Raw genomic sequence first — 22818 nt, forward strand, 5'->3', positions numbered from 1 at the left:
AGCCAATGTCTAAAATCACACAGCAAATATCAAAGTCAAGCTCAAATGAGGCTTATAAAATTCTACTTGAATACTTACTTTCATTACTACGTGCTGTTTTTACTTGACTGCTAAGTTTATGGATGATAAATCTAATGAAAAGCTTTGAAAAGTATGATTCCTTACCTGACTTGGTCAGAGAAGAGGAAATACCGATGAAAGGTAGACGAGAAGAGGAGATGGTACGAGAGTACGTCTGAACACTGAAGCGGCTTAAGACCACAAGTGTTCAGTACAAATGAGTGCTCACACGTGATTGGTCATTGGTCACTCGTCACTTGCCACGATGGTTCAAATTTGTTTACAAACTACTACATGGGACCCCCAAGATTCTACCAGTTGGTGGTTGGTTTGGTGGGAGAATGATGTCATAAAGTAGGCAGTTGAAAGGTAGAGCCTAGCCAATCAGGAGGTCAAAATCCCAAGAAGACCACCGGATTGGATAGAGAGCATGGTAGAATGAAGCAGTCTAGGGAGATGGAATCCTACAAGACAGTTATAACAGTTTCACCTTTGTCAGACTCTTGTGTTAGAAAAATATTCTCATTATACTCAAGAGCTTATATATTTCATTAACAAATCAAAAAAATTATGAAATAATCGTTTATATTGCACTGTTAAAGAAACAACATTTGGTATTACTAGTATATTTTAGATAACGTTTACAGCACAGCAGGTAGGGCATTTGCCTTGCAGGAGGCTAACCCTGATTCCGATTCCTCTGCCCGGCAAACTACCCAGTGTATCTCATCCACATAGCAAAAGCCTGGCAAGCTCCCCATGACCTATTCGATAGGCCAAAAGCAGTGACAACAAGTCTCACAATTTGGTGTAAGATGTTACTGGTTCCCTCTCGAGCAAATGGATGAACCGCGGGAGGACAGTGCTACAGTGCTATGATTGAAAAAAATTGTGGTTTCTTTCAATATGACAACACTTACTAGGATAAGTTGTAGATGAATCGAGATGAGTTAAAATAAATAAAATGAGAAGAAATAGTAAATGCACAGGTATCTTATTTGTACAAAACTAACAGTTGTTCTCAGTGTAAAACTGTAGAAGATAAAGAAAAACATATGCTCATTTGTCCAAAATTTTACAATCTGAAAGAAAAGGACAAAAACCAAATTAAGTGATCAAAAAACAAGCAACACCAACAAATAGTGGCAATTAATATGATAGGCCAAGGATGAAAGGTTTTAAAAAATTAGTGCTGTGAAATAAATCAGTATTTTGCTATTAAATTTGAATAGAAAAAATAAGCATAAAACATGATCATATAATGTCTATTGAAAGAAGTTTAAATGACTAGTAAACACAAGAGCAGTTTTCTTTTTTTTGAAATTTTGTTTTGTTTTGTTTTATTAGTGAAACACCATGAGGTACAGTTGAAGACTTACAAGTTGTTGCACTTGGGTTTGAGTTATACAGTGATCGAGTACCCATTCCACCACCAGTGACCAATCTCCACTCCCACCAATCCAAGAATCCCTCCTACTCCCCATCCCCCATCTCACCTGCCTCTTTGGTAGGGCACTACCTTTTGTTCTATCTCTCCTTTTGGGTGCTATGGTCTGCAGAATGGACATTGGGTGGCAATCCTGTTCGGTCCATAGACTACTTTCAGCAGGCATCTCCCATCCTGGGCAGATCTTCCCAGCACCCTTTATTGGGTGCTCCCTTCTCTATCTGCGCTGCCTTTACCCCTAGACAGTACAGCTGACCTCTAAGCCATGGAGTGAACAACCTGGTATTTATCACAGCTGTTCTTGTGTGTTAGTTTCTTATTTTGTTCCTTTATGTTACCCAGAGGAATGCAATCTTTCTATGTCTGTGCCCCTCTTTCTGACTCATTTCCCATAGCATAATATTTTCCATGTAGTACCACACAAGAGCAATTTTCAAGCTCACTAGTAGACAAAGAGCACAAATTAAAAAGAGAAATTAAAATTTCCCCCCAAATAACAAATATTGAAAAATCAGGTGCTATCTTTCCCTAGCAAAGATGCTAGAAAATAGATCTTTTCAAGTTATTTTATTGAGAGTTAAATCTGTATAATATTTAGGCAATATATAGCTTAAAGCAGTTTAATGTTCATTAAGTCACTGTCACTGTCACTGTCCTCCCATTGTTCATCGAATTTCTGGAGCGGGTCCAGTTAGGTATCGAGTGTGAGACTTTGTTGTAAGTTAGCTTTTGTGTGTGTATATGGAAATTCAGGGATCAAACCCATAACCTCAGAAATGTGAGGTAAATATTTTACCACCGAGCTATTTTTCCAACCAGAGTTAATGATTTTGCTTTTGCTTCTATAGTGCGAAGAATAGAAACCAAAATTTCATACATGAAAGCCAAGTTCTTTTGTCCTGAGCTACATATCGGGTCATAAGTATGTTAGCTTTTAAGAATTGATATTAAGGAAACAATTAGAAAAGTAGACAAATAGATATAAATGTTCACATCAATGTCATCTTAGCTGGAAAACATTACAATTATAAAATCTCAATAAACATTTTATAGTAACAGAAATTGTTTATTTAAAAATCATACTTGTATATAGACTAATATAAATGCATAATTGAAAGACTCCAAAGAAATGTATGTCCATTTTAATTGTATGTTTATTGTGGTTCTATTTTCTTCTTAATATAGTTATCCAATTAGCAATACAAATTTGAACTTCTATATTATATTTTTCAATAATTACATTTCGAGAATTTTTGGACGTTGGTATGGATGTGAAATAATTAAAGATGATCAATATATCCTAGAAATATAAAAAAATCTAAGAAAAAGTATGCCATGCATGCATGTATAAAATATATGCAGACAAATGATTTGGTTGGACCCCAGACTTAATATAGGGGTTAAAGCACTTACCATGCACACAGTCAACCCAAATTAATGGTTGGCACCACCAGGAATAATCCGTGAGCACAGATTGTGAAGTCCCATTTACCACATACTATGGCCCAAATACCCCACAAAAATAGAAATATAAATTATCACTTAATAACATCAAATACAGATGTATTATATAGTCTATTATAAAATCGATTAAAGTTTTGAAGTGTATCAAAATTTGCAGATGGACAGGCCACACATAGCACTACTTGCCGACAATGGAATTAAATACTATTAGAAAACCATGTTCTTGGTTAATAGCAGACTATCTATTAAATTTGGGGGTTTCAAACATTATAGATGAGTTAGCATCGTTAAGCTCTATGTTACTCAAGAATCAGTTATATGTTTTTCTTTTCTATTCTTCCCTTTATGTGGGGAGTGGAGTGCACCCAGATGTGCTCCGGGCTCCCTTCTGACTCTGTATCCAGAGATCACCCCTAGCAGGCTCAGGGTTCTGGGGATTGAATTTAGGTTAGCTACATACAAGGTAAACACCCTCTACATGCTGCACTAGCTATTTGGCCTATATGTTTCTTTTAGAAAATTACATGTGAATAAAACATTTTTAATAATTAAAAATCACTTCTAATAGAACATTTAATTAAAAAGTTTAATGCAGGCAAATACTGTTTTAATCCTTAAAGTAAATTTAAAAATCAGGATAATACTCGGTAAAGCATAGAAACATAGCAAAAATAGATGATATATATATTTTTTGAAAGTTGGTAACTGTAACACATTGTCCTTTTCCATTTCAAGGATAAGATGAATCCATAGCGTAGATTTGTTCACAAAAAATTCTATATTCTCTCCTGGATGCGTACTTAAAAATACTTGCCAAAGTGCCTATTTCTTAACATTTTGAGTACTATAGGCCTCTTTGCTATTGTTAGATCTTTCTCTTGTTTTATTTTTACTTTATGTTCCAATTTTTTTATTTTTAATTTTCAAATTTTTATTAGTGAGACACCATGAGGTACGGTTGTAGACATATGAATTTTTGTGCGTGGGTTTCATTTATACAATGATCAAATACCCATCCCTCCACCAGTGCCCATTTCCCACCACCAGGGATCCCAGTATGCCTCCCACCCCCCATCCCCTCATCCCACCCTGACTCTGTGGGAGGGCATTCCCCTTTGTTCTCTCTCTCCTTTTAGGTGTTGTGGTTTGCAAAAGAGGCATTGAGTGACAACCATGTTTGGTCTATAGTCTATGTTCAGCATGCTCTCCCATCCTGGGAGGATCCTCCCAACACCCTTTATTTGGTGCTCCATTCTCTATCTGAGCTGCCTTTTCTGCTAGCCTGTGTGGTTGGTCTCCAAGCTATGAGGAAAAATTCCTGACACTAATCTCGGCCACTCTTGGTAGTTAGTCTCCTGTTTTGTTATTTTACGTTCTCCGGGTGAATGCAATCTTGTTCGTTCTGTCCCTCTCTTCCTGACTCATTTCGCTGAACATGATACAGTCCAGGTATTACCACTCCTATGTAAATTTCATGCTCTTCCTGCCTGAAGACTTCTCTCTGGCTTCCTGAAAGAACACGAGGGGAGAGACAATGTGCGGTCCTAAGCAAACAGAGGAGGGGAAGAATTATCTAAAAAACATACGAAAAGAGGCATTGAGTGGCAATCATGTAATTGTGATGACTAGTTAACAAACTGTATTCCCTTCAAATACAGACTTCCTCATCTCAGCAACTGTGTATTCATACTCCATGCACTTTCAAATATCCAGCTACTGTGCACAACCAACTAACAGCAGTCCCCTACCCATTTCAGTCATTTACTTCCCCTCTTGTAAGGACTATTCTGATGTCAGAGTGTAAAGGTTTAATTTTGCTTTTGTTTTATTACTCCATTCAGTTTTTTTCTTTATATTCCAGAAAAAATCAAATGTTTTTTTTTTTAAATAAAGGACAGGAGGTGATATCAGGCAACAAATGAAATAGTTGATCTGGCTGAGAATCAGGAAGAGTCTTTCAGGTCAGTGTGAGGAAAGGAACATCCAGTTTTCCTTCCCAGCATATTTCCAAAGGGCGGGCTTGGAGCAGGGTACATGCTGGGAAGAAGCCCAGGACACTAGCAGTGTCTTGAACATCTTGGGGCCTATTTTCTTCTTTGAAAATGTAATGGTATTGACCTCAATTGCAAACCACAACACCCCAAAGCAAAGAAAAACCAAAAGGGAATGCCCTGAGGCGGGGCGGATTTGGGGAGATGGGGGGTGGGAGGGTCACTGGGTTCCTTGGCGGTGGAGAATGGGCACTGGTGGAGGGATGGTTACTTGATACTTGTATAACTGAAACCCAAGCACAAAGGTATGTAAGTCTACAACTGTACCTCATGGTGTTTCACTAATAAAAATAAATAAATAAAACCTAAAAAATTAAAAGTGCTATCAGCTGGTATAAGAAAAAAAATGTAATGGTGTTGACTAGATTACATCAAGATCATTTTTATCTATAGGATGCTATGATTCATCTTTGATTCACTGATTGATACTTTGAAATGTCCCAGTTCATTCTCATTCAGAGAAGTCATTTATTTCTTCGAGTATTGATTTGTACAGGGAATTTCTCAGAAAATTCTTTATATAATGTATATTCAGGGACTCAATGATAATGTTCTTATTACCATTTTCAAAGAATACAAAAATACACTTTTAATAAGATTTTCTCGGTTCTCCAAAAGCTAAATGACAACAATTAAGTTTAACTCAATATTTTCTAAAGCGCATTACATTAGTACTTGAAAAGAAATTTTAAAAGATTCTGGGAGAGGGGAGGAGGAAAAGTCATGGATCCATAAGGATTAGTACAAGTCTTTGGGTGTGTGTGGGGTAGGGGAGTGTCTAGAAATGTTGAGATCCCACTCAGCTATGTGATCTAATCTCTATATATCTATTCTCTAAATTAGATACCAGCGATGTTTCCACACAGATGTATTCATATGAATATCATGTACACTATTGAGATCCAGGGAAATAATTCTTAGCACTGACATTCTTGTAAATCTAAGTAGTAATCAGGTTATTATGATTAAGTTGTTATGATTTCATAGGCAGTGTTTGTTTCCTTAACCAACGTGGAATGTCTTTAAAAGACCAAATATAGGAACATTCTTTCATTTTTAATTTAATATAGAAAATGCTGAATTTACAGGTTAAATAGAGATGAATATCTTTTTCAATAATCTATTTGGGACACTGTCCTTTACTTGTTTTATTAGGAACTGAATGTGGTAACCTATGATCTCTAATTCCATGCCTAGATCTCCTTCTCTACTTGTACCAATCAAGACAAACTTCAATTTAGGCCCAGTTTTCAGTAATCTCAACTAAACATTTGCTGGAGCGATAGCACAGTGGGTAGGGCGTCTGCCTTGCACACAGCCAACATGGCCGACCCGAGTTCGAGTCCTCCGCCCTTCTCGGAGAGCCCGGCAAGCTACCGAGAGTATTCGATATGCCAGACACAGTAACTAAACATTAAAGTAAAAAATAAGTCTGCTCAAATAATTCTGTTATCCAGCAGTTGTTTAAGATGCTTACACAAATGAACAGAATATTGAGAAAGAAAAACTCTGTTTGAAGAAGGCACAGAATACATGTTGTAATTGACCATATAAAACAAAGAAAATTAAAGTAAATTCCTTGGTAATTTCTGGTAGTCTTGGAACCATGTTGACCATGGGGTAGTCAGCTAACTAAGTCTTCCTTAACTTGGATTTCCCTTGTTCACATCCCTGATATCACTCTTTTCCTCCTCAGATCCCATTTCCAGTAGATCATGTTACCCACAGATCTTCTTGTTTCAAGCTTTGTTTTCAGAGGAACCCAAATTTCAAGCCCTCCTTTTACACTTATTGTCTCTTTTCCCATCATTTCAGACTTTTCTCCCAACATTTTTTCCTCAGTGAATACAACATTCCTTCAAGAGAGTTGAAGCTTGTTAGTTTTAAGAGATTACTGGGATCAATTCCCTCCAGCCATACATTAAAGGTAGCAAAACACTTTTCACGTTTTCTGTTCACAGCCAGTCAACTACCCTTTTCTGGGAAAAATCTATTAACTGGTTTGTCTCAGGTCAATCAGAAACTGCATTCATTTCCCCCCATTTTCAACAAAGTAGTTACTGGTACCAAGCAGAGTTAGTTAAATATGAGTTCCTGTTAACATATGTTTTCACTTGGGATCCATGTGAACACCTTCCACCTGGCTTATATTGAAGGTGGTCACCCAGATTGCTTTTCTGGTGGCATTTTGTTTCTCACTATTCCTCTCCACAGCTATGTGATATGAAAATACCATCTTTAGTAAATGGTATGATTGAAAGCTCCAGAAGTAATGCCAGCCCTTTCAGCTCTATCGGTCTTATATGTAACCTGTTCTTTGGAACCTATCTTATTTTCGTATTTTTGTCTTGAATCTCATTTACAAAAAATATTTTAACTTATTTGAAAAACATCCACCAACTATTCCATGATGATCACCAGATTTCCACTTCCCTACCCTTCCCAGTTTCCTTTCCATCCATCCATCACCCCATTAACTCTCCTAGGACCATCTCTTTCCACCACAAACTTCCAGGCTCAAGGTCAACCCATACCAACTGCTTTCAGAGTGGTGACCTAGGACGCATGTCTTAGTATGGTACCTACCGCAATGCAGCCACAATGCCATTTATAAAGTTGATTCTTGTGTGAGCTGCAGTTAAAAGCGATGTTTAGAGAAAGCTACAGGCACCAGGGACCATGGAAGACCAAAGACCAGCCCCTCAAGCTAATATAATTTGAGCTCCCCCCACCAGAAATTTCCTGAAAGCTGGCTTGGCTACCTTGGGGAGTTTACAAATTCAAAGACTTACAAAGGCAATGGACCGCATTGTTAAAACTCCCTAATAAAGTCTCACCATGATAGCAACTCTGAATGTTTTTGGGAATAAGTGAAATGGTGTAGCTAGGGGTGCTGAACAGAGGGCCTGAGGACATGGTGACTTACCTTTGCATCTCCCAGGAGTTGATATTCAGGCTTAAAGCTGCAACTGTTCTCTTGGCTTTGTCCCTGTTAAGAGTCATACTTGAATGACTCTGAGGGCGTTGATCACTCATCTGGTAGGTTTATTCCCCAGTGTTTGTGTTTGCATCCCCCAGCCATCATTTATTGATAGACCACACAAATCTTTTAGTGATGTGTCTCAAATTTGGTTATTTTCCAAAGGTGGCCATGAGGCGTAAACACAGCCTCCATGGAAGAATTTTTACTTTCCTTCTGGTCATCTTAGACTCATCTTACTTTCTCAGCCTATTCCAAATTTATTCTTTTAACCGAAAACCGCAGACTGTGCCATTTCTCCCATTTTTTTCTGAGGACTCCAGGGATAGTCATACTTGACTGTGCTCTGGTCTTACTCCAGGCTCTGTGTTAAAATTTCACATCAAGTGGGTCTCTGGGGAACATAAAAGACTGCAAGAAATGAACTGAGTCCTTCTTGTTTGCAGAGCAAATGCCCTGTCAGCTATACTCTTCCTCTGACCCTAGCCCACTCTTCATCAGGCCCATGCAATTTCTCCTCTGATGGGCTTTATAAACCTGGACCAAGTTTGTATTTTGGAGAGTCTTGTCTATTCACCCTTTTTCATGTCTCTAACTTCCCGTTCTTTCCCATTCCATCCTTCAACCCCCAGCCACTCTCAAAAACAACCACTGTTGGCAGCATCTCAAAATTCAGAACTTTTATTAACAACCAATTAACTGTGATGCATCTCTTTACTTTGAAAAAATATATTAGAATAAATAAAAGGTGTATGGCATGTCAGTGTTTGCCTAGGAAAAACATCTGGTACCTCAAGTGGAACCTACCATTCCAGCTACTCCCATTACGTAGCCATAGTAGAGAGAGATGTCCATCTCTTTCCCCTCTCAATAAAGTACTGCACTTTCCCCCAAAGAGGTGTGTTTGGCAGGCTTCTCACGCTCCTGCAGAGCCTTCCTTTTCATAGCCTCACGCTCTGGTCTCTGCTCTTTGGTAAAGGGCTTTGACATGTGTGGCTCAGGAACACTGGGCTTTCTCCATGGAATCAGTTGGAAACAGAAGTCTTGGAGAAGAAACTGACTCTGACATTTGGGTGGCAACTGTCGCTTGTTCACAGAGACTGGAGGAGGTTCACGCTGGAGAGAAGTGCCAGCTGCTGTTGTAGGGAGCAGGTCTAGAAGCTGTGTGGTGACGAATAGGTCGGCTACTAGTGTTCTGCAAACCTGGTCGAGATGGGTTGGTTGAAATGGACTTAGCAGGTTTGGCAGAACCCGAGAAAAATGCAGTGGTTGACTGGGAAGAATTGGCAGTAGTTGGCTGTTCTGCATTGGTAGAGCCAGGCTTGGCATGGTAAGCTGCAGCAGGACCATGTGAGGACACAGATTGTCTTCTCAGAGGAACAGGTCGAGCTTGCGGATTCTCCATGGTAAGTAAAGGCAAAGGTACCAATTTGACCTTCCCAGGATGTGCAGCTCACACTTTGCTCGAGATGAGCGTTTTTCAGCACTGTTACTTGGTTTGTTGTCTTTGACCTGAGTTTTCTCAAGGCCTGTGTAGCACGTAGCCATCCTGTGTAGCACCTAGCCATAGCTTGACAGCTGAGGATGGCTTGACATCTTTAGGCATCTTTGAGTACTCAGGACCTGAGAGGAAGAGATTCCAAGTTTTGGATCACTCTCCTTCCCCAGAGCATGAAACACTTGTACAGTATCCAGCATGTGTATGCCTAGGTAGCAGCGGGGCTTTTTAACTGCCTCTTGGCAAAGCTCAGGTTGAGTTTCCTTGCGTTTCATCTTGCCAATGGTGCGCTTTTCTTCTGCCTTGACCTAGTTCCCTGGCTGCTTACACTCCTTAGCTTTCTTAGAGTTTTCTCTAGTGTTTTTTATCTTCTCCTGGCCATTGCTCTTTGTCTTGCTGATACTGCTGGAGGCAGCTTTGAGAGGTTTGCTGTTAGTTTTGGCTGTGGCCACAGGACACCTATCACTGACTGCAGCATTACGAAAAATCCCCATTCCGCTTAGCATGCATTCTCAGACGTTTGGCTGGATTTTGGCCTTGGGTTCTCCTTCCAGAGGTTCAGAAACCTCCTTTTTGTTGTTCTGTTTTCATGGGAGGTCCCCTAAGTTCCACCTGAGTTTTCTTGCACCTGCTTCAGAGTGATGGTGTCATTGGTGTTCATTACCTGTAGATCTTTGCATTGATCTACGTCTATTGGGATCTGGTAGGTCTCCAGAGGTTTTGAAAGCCCAGTTTTCACCTAATCAAAATTCTTAACATTTTGTTCCTAAGTTGGAGTTGGGGTCAGGGCCAGGTTACTTTGGCTGGAGATACTATGGGAACTTCCCGAAGCTCAGGTGCTGGACTACTCTCAGGTCTTTGAATACTGGTACTGCAACATGGGGGCAATTCGGAAATTTGTTGCAGACCAAATGTCTTCCCTGAAGGTTGTGATGCCTGGGAAGTCTTCCTCCCCAGGAAATTCAACACTTAAAAGAACCATGGAAGAAATCAGTGCCTGCGAAATTAGATATTCACTCCACAAAACTAGTGGTGCAACAACCATGCACCTACCAGCAATAGGCAAGGCATTGTTACTGGCTATTCTAAGGAAAATGGACAAGGCCCTGTGCTCGAAGATTGGAGGTAAATGTTGTAGTTCTTACTGTTTGTCATGTGGAGCTCTTGATTTTTGGTTTTCTTTGTATTTGAGAGAGTTTCTGTGTAAATTGAATTGAAAAATAAGAGACTTGGGACAGAGGGAAAGTACATTTGGTAAGGCAATGGCCCTGCACACAGCTGACCTCAGTTTGATCTTTCGTATCACCTATGATCTCCTAAGCGTCTTCAGCAGTGATCCCCAGCACAGATCCAGGAGTAATCCCTGAGCACTTCGGTCTATGAGACAGAATCAACGTCCTCCAAACAAAATGTTTTTTTTTAAAAAAATTATAGATTTTCAAACTAATAAATGCCATACAGAGCGTAGCATTGTAATGTATTGTACTCTCAATTTATTCACTTTCATGGAAAAATAAAAGGACGTTAATATCATAGAATAAGAGTATGAATGAAGCACTACTTCAGCATGATATTTGTGCTGAAGTACAGATTCTAGGTTTCATGATTTGAGTCAGAATCTCTGAACCACAAGTGTATTCAGAACCTTGCAGTTCTTAATGGAAGGGAAAGTTAAAGTGGTACCATTACAATAAGAGTTCTGAAACTTCTTAAGAAAATAAAAAAAATACTAGTTTAAGACATGTATTTTACTTTTAGTGTGGTAATTCTTGAGTACTGCTGAAATAGAACAGTGAAAAATGTGGCATTCCCTGCCACAGAGGCAGAGTGGGATGGGGGTTATGGTGGTGGGAGGAATACTGGGAACCGTGGTGCTGGAGAATGGGCACTGGTGGAGGGATAGGTACTCCATCATTGTATAAATGAAACCAAGCACAATAATTTTAAGTCTACATCTGTCCCTCCTTTTGTTTAACTAATAAAAATTAAAAAATAAATGAAATAACTAGGGAAAAATGTGGCATTCTTTTGTGTGCTCCTGAAGTTTCATTATATGAAACCTAGATGTCCATTTACTATCATACCTTCCAATCTCCATTAGGAGCTCTTATGTTGACTGTGAAAATAACATGCTGTAAAATGAGTGAGGGGAGTAAACATAAACTGAGTTTAGTTAAGTTCTTTTCATAAACTTAAAAATCTCAGTGTATATGAATACCACCTGTCTACGGACAGTTTTCCTCTTTTTTGACCCCAATTTTTGAATTTTCTTTCCCTTCTCTCAGTTCTACTCACCTTGATAACTCGATTCTGTGATGGGTTGAGCAGACAGAGTGAAGTCGATTCCAGGAGAAGAGGCGGGTATTTGGTTATTTGGCGGCTGGACCTCCTTCAGAACCGTAAATATTTCTCTAGATGAGTTGCTGTAAGCTTGGGGGGCAGAGCCATTTTGACCTATGTATGACATGGTGTCATAAGACTGCAGGCCAGAAAGGAGAGTTACCAGAGTGCCTTGATAATTGTAATACACCTGACTTCGTTCCTGGTAGGGAAGTGACAGGCTTCGTCTCTGATGTGGAACCAGAGATGGTGTTCTCTCAACAAGACTGGCAGAAAGTGATGGGTACACAGACACCGTGTTGTTGGTATCTAGGATTTTCTCATAGCGAGCCGCCATAGACATGGAAGAGACAGCGGTGTCTTGCTCAAGGACAGTCACAGAAAAGTCTCCCATCAAAGACCTCTCTTCAGCACTTCCTGCAATATCCCATTCCAAAACACTCCAGTCGGAAGTAGCTGAGGTGGATATATGACTCTGGTGAAACACTCCGGATAGCATTGTTGTGCTGAAATGTTGGTAAAGATAGGCACTACCAATCAGTGTTTGGAAAGAGGTGCCAGAGGCTGAGGACAGGAGCCAAGTAGAACTACCAGCTGGAGCAGATACACTGGAGTATTTGCAGACACTTCCTAGTACGGAAGCTGCATCATTCACCATGGGAAGGGAAAGTTGCAGAGTATGTGCAGTTCCCAATACAGATGGATTTTGAAAATTTACTGTAAGGAACAAGAGGGTGATGAAAAAAATCTGTGAGACTAATAATCTCCTTCAACGCTGAGAGGAACAATATGAACTTAAAATTTAAGCCATCGAGATGATTCTAGTACCAACAGTCAACTGAATTTCCAAAATTCCAACAATTTGGGGTGATTCAAAGATGGGGACCTTTTGGCACTTTGTGTATTTGGTATCGTGCTCCCACAGTGAACAAAGAACTGTAGAAGAACCAGGTGATCGTGTCTGTACCTGGATTTCTTGCTTACAGATAGTTTCTCCTTATCCTAGAATTGCCTGTAGCTTGCTATCCTATTGACTCCTATGCTATTTCCGATAATGGAAGCTTTTTCAAACTAGGAAGTCTAAGAGAATGGGAAACATTCTCTGGACAAGAAGAAACCTGAGGCCCAGAGATGGCAAAGAGATTTCCTATATTCCAATAATTTTTACAGGGCGGGGTGTGGGGTGGTGTAGAGTTTGGACCAACAACTGACAGTGATCTTGGGTTCTTCCTGGCTCTGCACTCTGGAGTGACCCCTTAGAACATTCGGTAATGTGTATGCCATGAAAGAGATTCAATTGGATTGGCTGTGTACAAGGCAAGTGCCTTATCCCCTCCCGTACTATCTCTCTCTGTCCCTTAAGAATTTCCAGGTTACACAACCTAAAGCATGTGGACTTTTGGCCAGGACACTGCATGATCACTACAAGGCCAGAAACCGGAAGAAAGATACCTTACATTAATATCAGCATTTGGGGTCTTTACAACTATTACCATTGTAATCATTAGGTTTCCATTTGACTTGTGCCATGAGTACCTGTTACTTTCGGTTCATATACGACTTAATCTTGTTGATGCACTGAAGGTTACCCTCATTTTTGATCCACTTCAAAAATGACTAGTTGAGTTTTTCCCAAGAAATGTTTTTGGATGGAAAACTTTATTTAAACTCTGTGCCATACGTTGTTTATCTACAATGTAGTTACTAATAATTCTGAGAATAATAATGCATACATGAATATAATTTTTCTGTTTCATGTGATTTATATAGGAGGAACTGTAAAGAAAACATCATGAAAAATATGTATCACAGAACTGAAAAATAAGTATATAGACATTAATGAAATCTGGTCTCTGTAGCAAGCAGCATAGTACAGTAAGTTATGTTAGAGAAGACCCAAGAGTAAGCCCTGAAAAAAACAGTGTATGTGATTCCAAACAAAACCAAATAAAACAGTACAATAAGATTATTAATAAATTGTTCCACATATACAATATGAAGACAGTATTCTATTTTAGAAAAAAACTGCTAGCCAAAAAATGGAATAGAAGGTGATTTTTGAGTGCACACTTTACCACTCGATTAAAGAGAAAGGATTTACCAGTAACTACATAACAAAAAGAAAATACGAGTAAACGTGATTGTATTTCATAGACAAGAAAAGTTTTAAATGAGTAAAATACAGAAACTTCGAAAGTACAAAATATTATTCTCATCAGTACATTTGAATATTAACCAGAAAACAACACGTGTTCAACATAGCATAGGATTTCACTTTATCACACAAGAAACAGAAAAGACCATTTAAAAAGTGATCACAAAATATTGCAAATTTACGTTCAACCCCTACATTAGAATTATATTTATCAACCAGGAAAACGTTCTTCTCAATGTTTAATAAATGAGCAACAAAATCCTATAAATTATCTTTAATGTAGGAAAAATCATAATTCACAAATATGACAAAAATGTGTAATTAGACATGTGAGGTTTGATTTTTCTATTTCCTCTTAGGATCTAAAAACAGATGTTGACTATTATCAAAATATTCTGATGTTAGGAAGAAAAAATCATATGAAATAATATTTGTAAAGATTACAAGAAGCTTTAACCTGGAACCTACTTACCACACAAATGAATCAAATCTCCTGATTCAAGTTAGAATATACCATTTTTTTTATTTTAACAGGCAGCGCGTACATGTACTTAAAAACCAGAACGTAATAAAAACATTGAAGATTCTGTGTCTTCCACCGCCCTAGATAAGCACTATTAGCGATTTATGGGAAGCATCATTTCTGAAGCGTGTATATACTCCAAACTGTTAAGAACCAAGTACCGTGTTCTAAGAGATAATCAGGAAAAAAGCCAGCAAGGATGGCTTTCTGATAAACTGCTTTTCCTACTGGAACCCTATTCAAGGCATAGTATACTTTCTAGTCCTGGCATTTATTGAAGTAAATTGCTTTGACTTGCTCTCAGTGTATTTAGATGAGCATATTTAATATATATTCTTTCTTTTTTTATTTTAAACCTTTGGTTCTCTTCAACATTCTGTCCAAATGTTTTCCCCTTCCTTATAATCGACGTCCCTATTCTTTCTTTCTTTCTTCTCTCTATCTTTCTATCTTTCTTTCTTTCGTTCGTTCTTTCTTTCCTATTTATTTCTCCCTCATATCGTCTTGGTTTCAATTGGTCAATGTTTGATGAAAGTGATCCCAAACTTTCTTACCTTTGAGGGCTTGGTAAGCCCTTCCTGCCGCTCAGCACTGCACACCTTCCTCATGCCCCATATTTTCTTATTACCTGGTTTAAATAGAAATCTCAAAGATCAATGATTATTACTTTGTAATATCACTATATTTAAAATACTGAAGTATACATACAAGTGGAGAGACCATTAGAGAGAACACACGCTAGAATATATTAACAGTTTTCCGCAGCATCTCTATTTTCTGTTTCTGTAAAATTACTGTCTCTGATTTACTTGTTTTCAATGGATATCATGTAAAATTCACTATTAAAAGGAAAAAGGAAACACAGAGAATCAACACTCATATATATTTATATGTGTGTGTGTGTGTATTTGAGCTCCTAAGTATGTCTAAAATATAATGTGATCAATGAGGAAAAACACTTTGTATGTGAGAGAAAGTAATCCAGTGTCTAAAATCACACAGCAAATGTCAAAGTCAAGCTAAAATGAGGCTTATCAAATTCGACTTGAATACTTTCTTTCATTACTACGTGCTGTTTTTCCTTGACTGCTAAGTTTAGGGATGATAAATCTAATGAAAAGCTTTGAAAAGTATGATTCCTTACCTGACATGGTCAGAGAAGAGGAAATACCGATGAAAGGTAGACGAGAAGAGGAGAAGGTACGAGAGTACGTCTGAACACTGAAGCGGCTTAAGACCGCAAGTGTTCAGTACAGACGACTGCTCACTGGTGATTGGTCATTGGTCACTCGTCACTTGCCATGATGATTCAAATTTGTTTACAAGCAACTACATAGGACCCCCAAGATTCTACCAGTTGGTGGTTGGTTTGGTAGGAGAATGATGTCATAAAGTAGGCAGTTGAAAGGTAGAGGCTAGCCAATCAGGAGGTCAGAATCCCAAGAAGAAGACCGGATTGGATAGAGAGCGGGGTAGAATGAAGCAGGCTAGGGAGATGGAATCCTACAAGACGGTTATAACAGTTTCACCTTCGTCAGACTCTTGTGTTAGAAAAATACTCCTATGATACTCAAGAGCTTAGCTATTTCATTAACACATCAAGAAAATTACAAAATAATCCTTTATATTGCACTGTTAAAGAAACAACATTTGGTATTACTAGTATATTTTAGATAACGTTTACAGCACAGCGGGTAGGGCATTTGCCTTGCAGGAGCCCAACCCTGATTCCGATTCCTATGCCCCGCAAGCTACCCAGAGTATCTCGTCCACATAGCAAGAGCCTGGCAAGATACCCATGACGTATTCGATAGGCCAAAGCCAGTGACAACAAGTCTCACAATTTGTTGTAAGTTGTTACTGGTTCCCGCTCGAGCAAATGGATGAACCGCGGGAGGACAGTGCTACAATGCTATGATTGAAAAAATTGGTGGTTTCTTTCAATATGACAACACTTACTAGGATAAGTTGTAGATGAATCAGGATGTGTTAAAACGTAAATAAAATGAGAAGAAATAGTAAATGCACAGGTATCTTATTTATACAAAACAAACAGTTGTTCTCAGTTTAAAACTGTAGAAAATAAAGAAAAACATATGCTCATTTGTGTCAAAATTTTACAATATGTAAGAAAAGAACAAAAACCAAATTAAGTGATCAAAAAACAAGCAAAACCAACAAATACTGGCAATTAATATGATAGGCCAAGGATGAATGGTTTTAAAAAATTAGTGCTGTGAAATAAATCAGTATTGAGCTATTACACTTGAATAGAAAAAATAAGCATAAACCATGATCACATAATCTCTATTGAAAGAAGTGTAAATGACTAGTAAACACAAGAGCAATTTTTTTTAAATTTTTGTTTTGTTCTGTTTTGTTTTAATAGTGAAACACCATGAGGTACAGTTGTAGACTTACAGGTTGTTGCGCTTGGGTTTCAGTTATACAGTGATGGAGTGCCCATCCCACCACCAGCCCCATCCCCCATCCCACCCTGCCTCTTTGGTAGGGCACTCCCTTTTGTTCTATCTCTCCTTTTGGGTGCTGTGGTCTGCAGAAGAGACATTGGGTGGCAATCCTGTTCGGTCCATAGACCACTTTCAGCAGGCACCTCCCATCCTGGGCAGATCTTCCCAGCACCCTTTATTGGGTGCTCCCTTCTCTATCTGCGCTGCCTTTACCCCTAGACAGTGCACCTGGCCTCTAAGCCATGGAGTGAACAACCTGGTATTTAACACAGCTGTTCTTGGGTGTTAGTCTCTTGTTTTGTTACTTTATGTTACCCAGATGCATGCGGTCTTTCTATGTCTGTCTCTCTCTTTCTGACTCATTTCCCATAGCATAATATTTTCCATGTTGTACCAAACAAAAGCAATTTTCAAGCTCACTAGTAGACAAAGAGCACAAATTAAAATGAGAAATTAAAATGTCCCCCCAAATTACAAATATTGAAAAATCAGGTGCTATCTTTCCCTAGCAGAGGTGCTAGAAAAAAGACCTTTCCAAGCTATTTTATTGAGAATTAAATCCTTTTAATAGTTAGGCAATATATAGCTTAAAGCAGTTTAATGTTCATTAAGTCAGTGTCACTGTCACTCTCCTCCCATTGTTCATCGATTTTCTTGAGGGGCCCAGTTAGGTCTCCAGTGTGAGACTTTGTTGTAAGTTAGCTTTTGTGTGTGTAGATGGAAATTCAGGGATCAAACCCAGAACCTCAGAAATGTGAGGCAAATATTTTACCACCGAGGCCTATTTCCAACCACAGTTAATGGTTTTGCTTTTGTTTCTATAGTGCGAAGAACAGAAACCAAAGTTTCATACACGCAGGCCAAGTTCTTTTGTCCTGAGCTACATATCTGGTCACAAGTAAGTTAGCTGTTAAGAATTGATCTCATTTCAGCACCAGGTTGATTACTCCATAACTTAGAGGCCAGCTGGGTATCCTAGAGGAAAGGGCAGTTCAGATAGAGAAGGGAGCACCAAATAAAAGATGTTTGGAGGATCCTCCCAGGAGGGGAGATGCATGTCGAAAGTAGACTATGGACTGAACATGTTTGCCACTCAATGCCTCTTTTGCAGACCACAACACCCAAACGGAGAGAGAGAACACAGGGGATTGCCCTGCCACAGAGGCAGGGGGGGATGGGGGGATGGGGGTGGGAGGGATATTATCCATGGTGGTGAAAAACGGGCACTGGTGGTGGGATGGGTATCTGATCATTGTATAAATGAAACCCAAGCACAAAACATTGTAAATCTACAACTGTAAAAAACAAAAATAAAATAAATAAATTTAAAAAAAAAAGAATTGATCTCATGTAAACAATTAGAAAAGTAGACAAATAGATATAAATGTTCACTTCAATGTCATCTTAGCAGTAAAACATTACAATTAAAAAGTCTCAATAAACATTGTATAGTAATTGAAATTGATTATTTAAAAATCATACTTGTATAGAGACTAATATAAATGCATAATTGAAAGACTCCAAAGAAATGTACCTGCATTTTACTTGCATGTTTATTGTGGTTCTACTTTCTTCGTAATATAGTTATTCCATGAACAATACAAATTTGGACTTCTATATGGTATTTTTCATTAATTGTATTTTGAAAACTTTTGGACATTGGTAGGGATGTGAAATAATTAAAGATAATCAATATATCCTAGAAATATAAAAAAAATCTAAGGAAAAGTATGCCATGCATGTATAAAATATATGCAGATAAATGATTTGGTTGGACCCCAGACTTTGTATAGGGGTTCAAGCACTTACCATGCACACTGTCAACCCAAATTAATGGCTGGCACCACCAGGAATGATCCTTGAGCACAGAGTCTGAAGTCCCAAGCACCACATACTACGGCCCAAATAGCCCACACAAATAGAAATATAAATTATCACTTACTACCTTAAAATACAAATGTATTATAAATCTATTATAAAATCCATAAAAGTTTTTAAATGTATCAAAATTTACAGATTGACAGGCCAACATAGTACGAATTGCAGACAATGGAATTAAATACTATTAGAAAACCATCTTCTTGGTCAAGTGCAGACTATCTATTAAATTTGGGGGTTTTCAAAAGTTATAGAGGAGTTAGCACCCTTAACGTCTATGTTACTCAAGAATCAGTTATATGTTTTTCTTTTCTTTTCTTCCTTGTATGTGTGGAGGGGAGCGCACCCAGATGTGCTCCGGGCTCACTTCAGACCCTGTATCCAGAGATCACCCCTAGCAAGCTCAGGGTTCTGGGAATTGAACTCAGGTTAGCTGCATACAAGGTAAACACCCTCTACATGCTGCACTAGCTCTTTGGCCTATATGTTTCTTTTTGAAAAGGACATGTGAATAAAACATTCTTAATCATTAAAAATCATTTCTAATAAAACATTTAATTAAAAAGTTTAATGCAGGCAAATACTGTTTTAATCCTTAAAGTAAAAATCAGGATAATACTCGATAAAGCATAGAAACATAGCAAAAAATAGATGTTATAGATCTTATTTGCAAATTGGAAACTGTAACACATTGTCCTTTTCCATTTCAAGGATGAGATGAATCCATAGAGTAGATTTGTTCACGTACAATGCTATATTCTCTCCTGGATGCGAATTTAAAAATACTTGCCAATGTGCCTGTTTCTCAACGTTTTGAGTACTATAGCACTCTTTGCTATTGTTAGATCTTTCTCTTGTTTTATTTTTACTTTATGTTCCAATTTTTTTTATTTTTAATTTTTAAATTTTTATTAGTGAGACACCATGAGGTACGGTTGTAGACATATGAATTTTTGTGCTTGGGTTTCATTTATACAATGATCAAATACCCATCCCTCCACCAGTGCCCATTTCCCACCACCAGGGATCCCAGTATGCCTCCCACCCCCCATCCCCTCATCCCACCCTGACTCTGTGGGAGGGCATTCCCCTTTGTTCTCTCTCTCTCCTTTTAGGTGTTGTGGTTTGCAAAAGAGGCATTGAGTGACAATCATGCTTGGTCTCTAGTCTGTGTTCCGCACTCTCTCCCATCCTGGGAGGATCCTCCCAACACCCTTTATTTGGTGCTCCATTCTCTATCTGAGCTGCCTTTTCTGCTAGCGTGTGTGGTTGGTCTCCAAGCTATGAAGAAAAATTCCTGACACTAATCTCGGCCACTCTTGGGAGTTCGTCTCCTATTTTGTTATTTTATGTTCTACAGGTGAATGCAATCTTGCTCTGTCTGTCCCTCTCTTTCTGACTCATTTCGCTTAACATGATACTGTCCATGCAGTACCACTTCTATGTAAATTTCATGCTCTTCCTGCCTGAAGATGTCTCTCTGGCTTCCTCAAAGAACAGGGATGGGAGAGGCAAATTCCTGGTCCTAAGCAAACAGAGAAGGGGAAGAATTATCTAAAAAACATACCAAAAGAGGTATTGAGTGGCAATCATGTTCGGTCTAGAGTCTAGTTTCAGCATGCATCTCCCATCCTGGGAGTATCCTCCCAACACCCATTATTTGGTGATCCCTTTTCTATCAATAAAAATAATAAAAATATAAAAAAAACACACAAGAACAATCAGTTTTGATTCACATGAAATATGGAAATTCTGAATTTCACGTGTAAGAGATTTTCCTTGGCTTCACTGAAAGGATTAAAAATTAAATTGCACAAAATAGCTTTGCAATGGACCATCTCATGGTGATTCAATTAAAAAATAAATGAAGAAATTTTAAATCACTCATAAAGATTAAAACTGCCACACAAAATACATGCACCTTGATTTGAAACAGATAACTCACCTTTGAAAAGAGAGAGAGAGAGAGAAGGACTAAAACAAAGTGGACAAAGCAAATGACTCCTTAGGAGGTCATATATATAGTAATCAAGGTGGGAGGAGGTGGTGCTGGAGCATACGAAAAGGTATTTATGATTCAAGGATTGACACCCAGAGATCTTATTGCAAAATTACGAAAATATATAAAACTATTTCACAATACCCACAACCATGTAGGGTGAGACTCGAAATTTGATACCAATTATTTATTCACACAGATGTATTCATATGCCTATCATATGCACTAGGGATATCAAGGGAAATCATTCTTAGCACTGACATTCTTGGAAACTCAAGTAGTAATCAGGTTTTTATGATTAAGTTGTTATGATTTCATAGGCAGTGTTTGTTTCCTGAACCAACCTTGAATGTCTTTAAAAGACCAAATACAGGAATATTCATTCATTTTTAATTTAATATATAATATGCTGAATTTACATGTTAAACAGAGATGGGTGTCTTTTTCAAGAGTCTATTTGGGACACTGTCCTTGACTTGTTTTATTAGGAACTGAATGTGGTACCCTGTAATCTCTGATTCCATCCCTAGTCCTCGCTACTCTACTTCTACCAATCAAAGCAAACTTCACTTTAGACCTAGTTGTCAGTAATCTCAACTAAAGATGATAGTACAAAATAAGTCTGATCAAATACTTGTGTTATCCAGCAGTTGTTAAAGATGCTTACACAAGTGAACAGAATATTGAGAAAGAAACGAACACTCCAAATTGTCGTTGAAGAAGGCAAAGAATACATGTTGTAAGTGACCATATAAAAGAAAGAAACTTAAAGTCAATTCCTTGGGAAGTTCTGGTAGTCTTGCAACCATGTTGCCCATGGGGTAATCAGCTAGCTAAAAGTCTTCCTTCACTTGGATGTTCCTTGTTCACATCCCTGATATCGCTCTTTTCCTCCTCAGAACCCATTCCCAGTAAATCATGTGCTCACCAGATCTTGTTGTTTCAAGCTTTGTTTTCGCCAAATTTCAAGTCCTTCCTTTTGCACTTATTGTCTCTTTTCCCATCATTTCAGACTGTTCTCCCAGCATTTTTTCCTCAGTGAATACAACTTTCCTTCAAGGGAGTTGAAGCTTGTTCGTTTGGAGAGTTGACTGGGATCATTTTCCTCTAGCCATACATGAAAGGTAGCAAAACACTTTTCAAGTTGTTCTGTTCCTAGCCAGTCAACTACCCTTTCCTGGGAAAATTTGTTAGCAGTTTAGTCTCAGGTCTGTCAGAAACTGCATCCGTGTTCATCCATTTCTACCAAAGTAGTTACTGGTACCAAGCAGACTTAGTGAAATATATGTTCCTGTTAACCCACGGGCACTTGGAATCCATGTGAACACCTTCCACCTGGCTTTTATGAACCGTGGTCATCCAGTTTGCTTTTCTGGTGGCATTCTGTTTCTCACATTGTCTCTCAGCAGCTAAGTGATGTGAAAATACCATCTTTAGTAAATTGTATGATTGAAAGCTCCAGAAGGAATGCCAGTCCTTTCAGCTCTCTCGGTCTTATATGTAACCTGTTCTTTAGAACCTATCTTATTTTCGTATTATTGTTTTGCTTATCAATTACGAAAAGCATGTTAACGTAATTAAAAAAAAACATCCACCAACTCTCCTATGATGATCACCAGCTGTCCAGTTATCTTCCCTTCCCCGTTTCCCTGCCATCCGTTCCTCACCCCATTAACTCTCCTAGGACCACCTCTTTCTGCCACCACCTTCCAGGCTCAAGGTCAAGCGGTACCGACTGCTTTGGGGGTGGTGACCTAGTGCGCATGTCTTAGTCCGGTACATCCCCCAACGCAGCCCCAACGACACTGATAACGTTGGTTCTTGTGTGAGCTGCAGTTAACAGCGATGTTTAGAGAAGGCTACAGGCACCCGGGACCATGGAAGACCACAGAGAAGCCCCTCAAGGTAATATAATTTGAGCTTCCCACTCTTCATCAGGCCCATGCAATTTC

Source organism: Sorex fumeus, unplaced genomic scaffold (genome assembly GCF_029834395.1).
Source record: "Sorex fumeus unplaced genomic scaffold, SorFum_2.1 ptg000070l, whole genome shotgun sequence".
NCBI lineage: Eukaryota > Metazoa > Chordata > Mammalia > Eulipotyphla > Soricidae > Sorex > Sorex fumeus.